General features: G+C 40.2%; 1 non-coding gene across 1 annotated transcript; it reads right to left on the bottom strand.

Moving 5' to 3' along the window:
* Positions 1–1,213: 1,213 nt before the first annotated feature.
* LOC126925965 (U2 spliceosomal RNA) lies at positions 1,214–1,405 on the bottom strand. The gene has a single exon (XR_007714200.1). It is a non-coding gene; the product is annotated as a U2 spliceosomal RNA (small nuclear RNA).
* Positions 1,406–4,981: the final 3,576 nt, after the last annotated feature.

Below are 4,981 nucleotides of genomic sequence, written 5' to 3'. Positions count from 1 at the left end.
GTCAAGGAAGAAATTAGCAGATACTCCGAGAAATACAAATCAAGAATAGCAACACACATAAACCGGCTAGCTGCGGAAACATACAAAACCATAAATATGGACAGAAGACTAAAAAGGAAGCACCCAGCAGACCTTATAAAGGACATAACCTAAGAAACACGAGGATGGTACCCCGCTGGGGGTAGCCACCAACATGCTAATGTAACCGCTAAAAAATTCCACCAAATGTCCAAATTGGACAAATAGTGAATTTAAATAAATAAATAAAAAAAAAAAAAAAAAAAAAAAAAAGATTCACATCTTGGATTAGGAAGTATATGAGTAACACTATGCTTTATAATTCTGCAGCAATATTGAAAATAGATTTGTTTATGCTGAGATTGGCCCGTAAGTACTGGAACTCCATAAGAAATGTTCTCTTTAATTCCCTCATTCCCTACCTTAGTTTTCAGAATGAGTAATATTTCGAGTTATCAAGACGGACTGGATGTTTACCTTGTCAAGCTTTCGTTTATATGGATTCCTTTGGTTCAATCCAGGATGAGTCCTTTATACTTATCATTTATTATCATTACAGATCTATTTATGGTAAAATCATATCTATACTCTAGGTGATCATTATTGGGCTGACCTAAGCCATGTCCAACCTGACTCAATGATTTTTCTAATTTTCATAAATTAAATGTTAGATATTGGTGGCTGAATGGGGACTATCTTTAGTATGATTAATCCTTTCGCTACGAAGCGCACAGAAACAGTGGGTGTAACAGTGGGAGAGATCGGTCGCAAGGACGGCACGATGCACAGAGAAATATATTATGTGGCTGAGCGTCTAAAGGCGATGTTCGCAGAGAAAGGGTTAAATCATTATACCGTAGTACTTTTATTTGAACACTGTAGTAGTTTTCAACTGTACATCGTTCTTTTATATTGAAACAAATAAAGATATTAAAACTACAATACATCATAAAATGTATCACGTAACATGTAAAAAGTAACAAATATATTTTGCATAAAAACAAAATATTTGCACAAAATATTAATACACTTGATTGCAATTATTTACTTCTTACTCACTTAATTAAGTATAACTTATACTAAGCAATATTTAAGGTCCAATAAAGCCACAGTGATAGAGTATTTATTTATCACCAATCTCAAAATAATGTTAATAATAAATTTAAAAAAGCCGTCTGTTATATGTTCATAAATGTATTATCGAGCCAATTCTAGCGGCACTGCAAAGCTAGATTGACTCACGACAAAGGTGGAGCAAGCTCTCATCCTCCATCAGATCCCAAAAATCAGTTTAATATTCTGACTTCCCAATGGGAAGTGTATCAGATATTAAGCTGATAAGAACAGATACTACACTTTGATCTTAGCCATAAGGCCGAGAAGCGATAACAATTTTAACTTTGTCTACGAATATAACATCTCTATCTCCTAAATTTTCCAGCGAGAAACGGCACCTTGAAAAACCACCTAGCGGTGGTATCTTCAAATACTCTAGCCTGATCGCGTTCTACTGACTTTTAGCGACTTTCGGCGTACAGTCTATTTCGTCCGCGAAGCGTGATTTTCCGTCTCCTTATACACTATGAACAACGTCGATCTTTTTTTTTATATTTATTCATTGAAATTCACAATTTGTCTAATTTGGACATTTGATAGTGTACTATCGGAAAAGGATAGGATTAGGATAATTTAGATTTGTAAAATTCTCCTAATACTGTTTATTTAAGATAAATAAAAATAACAGAGCTTAATTGGACAGAGAACGATAAATGTTCAACTTGAACTAAACGCAAAAATCTTATTCTACTCAAATCACTCTCGCAACTCTATAACTCTAACAACTTGATCTCCCTACAACGCTAGCAACTCTGCAACTCTAGTCTTCGGCTTCTGCACTCGCACGCTCTCGCTTCTCAACTCACACTGTACGCCTTTTGCATTCGTTCTCACCGGCGTCTCAACTAACACTGTCTTTAGCATCTCTTCGTCTTTTCCCGTCCTATCGGACACGTGTCCCGTGTTACGACCGGCATACTTCAAATCCAATGGACCGATGATGGAGATAAAGATGTGGCGGCCTTGGCGACAATATATATCGCCGAAGTGCCTAATGAGTCATCTATATCCTAATGGTCCTTCCACCGAATGTTCTAGAAGCGTGGCAACGGTCACGTACGCCTACAGGGTAGTGGGGATATTGAGGGATGACAAACAAAGAAGAAACAGATCCCACCGAAAGCCAAATTGTAAGTGCTTCAGTCTTGGAAAGTCACGGCTGGAGCTCAGAACAAAATCGCAGTCAGTGTAAATTCAGAATACAAGAAATAAATTCTTTTGTTTTTTTTGTTACCTTAATTTTTTTCTTTTCGTTCGAGCTACTCCTTTTTTTATTTTACGTGACACAAACATAGAGAAACGAGTAGTCGATTCTTGATAGCCAGTGTTAAGCGTTATTTGTTATTAACTGTTGTTAATCGTTAATCGTGGTTAATCGTTATTTGTTATTAATTGTCAAAAGTTTAATAAACGTTATTGTTAAAAATCAGGAGTATTTCTTGTGTGCGCAATCACAACATATACCACCTCAAATTGGTGACCCGGACGTGATATACAGCAAAAGAGATGACTGTGATAGTGCCACTGGAATTTCAACCACTGCGTTTCTTAGTGTTTGTGGAAATGGCAAATAATCATCAAGGAAGTACAACGAATCACTTGGTCCGCGTGCCTCCAATAATGCCCCAGAGGATAGGGCTATGGTTCGCCATACTGGAAAGGCAATTAGCGTCAGCGGATATCACAGACGACGATGCGAAATTCACGACCCTCATCGGATGGCTCGAGATTCGGTACCTGGAGCAAATCGAAGACATAGTATTGAATCCCCCAGCTACCGGACGCTATGACAAACTCAAAAACGAACTTATGCGCATCCTGATTGAATCCGACAGCGAGAGAGTAAAAAGGTTGAGCCACTATGGGTTGCTCGTGGACCCGCGAAATAGACGACTCTTCGACACGATAACCCAATTGTCAGCAAGGAGATAGGCTGTTGTTACGCAGGTGCTCACCGGGCACGGGTGCTTTGGCGAATACTTGCTCCGAATCAGAAAGAAAGCGACCGCGCGTTTCCACCATTGCGATGCGAGTGTCACGACCAGCATACTTCAAATCTGATGGACTGATGATGGAAATAAAGATGTGGCGGCCTTAGCGACAATGTATATCGCCGAAATGCCTAATGAGTCATCGATATCACAACGGTCCTTCCACCGAATGTTCTAGAAGCGTAGCAACGGTCACGTACGCCTACAGGGTAGTGGGGATATTGAGGGGTGACAAACAAAAAAGAAACAGATCCCACCGAAAGTCAAATTGTAAGAGCTTCAGTCTTGGAAAGTCACGGCTGGAGCTCAGAACCAAATCGCAGTCAGTGTAAACTCAGAGTACAAGAAATAAATTCTCTCGTTTTTTTTTGTTACATTTTATACTTCTTTTCGTTTGAGCTATCGCTTTTTTTATTTTACGTGACACTGCCACGGCCGAAGAAACATCAATAAAAACCATAATGGGTGAATCAATCTACCATCGACTTTTGGCGGAAATTCCGGATCTAACTCGTCCACCGGCTTTCGGACGAGAGAAAACTCGACACAGTGTGGTACACCACATTGAAACCACACCCGGATCTTTCGTCTACAGCAAACCCCAGCAAAGTTGAGAAATTCTAAGTTGGTACGACTTCTAATGAAGTCGGCTCTTTTGTGTTAAAAGTCGACCACGTGTTAATTGCTTAAGCGTATCCGGTATGTTTCAGATGTTTTGTACGAGGTGGTGAAATATAAAGAATAATATTCAATCTGTGTGAATCTATTGAATATCAACCCCAAACCTATATTTAATAACAGGTTATGGGCCCAGGGCAGCAAACTGCGATAGGAGAAATATTTTGAGGTGATATGTCGTGATAGGTGCAGAAGGAATACTCCGATGTTCAACAAAAAGTTTATTACTTATAATAATCAACGAGTCAACAATCCATACGATTCACACTATGATTAACCATCGAGAGTTTATAATCGCGTATCTCGGCTTGTGTTTGCTTCGCTATGATACTGAATCTTTCGCACTTCGCGGCTTGAGGCAGAATGACTCTTTGTTCGAAACCAAACGGATTCTTTTCTTAGTTGCCCTTCGATATCCCTACTACACACGCGTTTATTAGATGTACCGCGGTGGTTGCCGCGCGTGCATTCTTCCAAACATTCGGCGGAAGAACCATAGGAATATCGATGGCACATTAGGCGCGTCGGCCTTACGCTTTGAAGATATAGCGCTTTGTGTCGCGAAGCCGTTGGAAAGTTCCGTGCTCGTGTGCCGCCACAGTACCCCCTTACCAGTGATAACGTATTTTTATGTGTCGCAAGTAGTTCTTACATATTAACTTATCGCAGACCTGCCTGAAAGCGATCAAGGAAACGAACTTTTCTGCCCGCGCGCGTGGTGTGATAAACTCTTGAGTCATCTTCGCTTTGCAGTGCCCGCTCGGCGTTTTGCGTAGATGTGGTTTTAAGCGGTATAAGCGTATCGTGGGTTCCTGCGCTAGTTTCTAGTTGCTGTTGTTCGATGTCGTCGGATACAATAAAAGCGGGTTTCAAACGATCTATGGAGACTATTATATTTGTCGGATTAGGGTCAGGATTATGGAGAGGGGCGTTTGATGAATTCTCATTACAATTAGCCATTGCCGTGATACAATAAAGAGTTTACTAGCACAGGCTTATCAACAAGATTAGGCACTCGTAGCACTAGTGATAATGACCTTAGGTTCGAAACGAAACCGCGGTCACGGGATGATAAACGTATGTTCTCGCACAGTTCAAGTCTAACTCTTTGTTAACTAGATACGAGGTATTCACTGGTTGTAAGGTGGTACTGTCATTCGTCGATGAGATCGTACGAA

The sequence above is a fragment of the Bombus affinis genome, chromosome 16 (genome assembly GCF_024516045.1).
Source record: "Bombus affinis isolate iyBomAffi1 chromosome 16, iyBomAffi1.2, whole genome shotgun sequence".
In the NCBI taxonomy this organism is placed as follows: domain Eukaryota; kingdom Metazoa; phylum Arthropoda; class Insecta; order Hymenoptera; family Apidae; genus Bombus; species Bombus affinis.
This window is presented reverse-complemented; position numbering and strand designations above follow the sequence as displayed.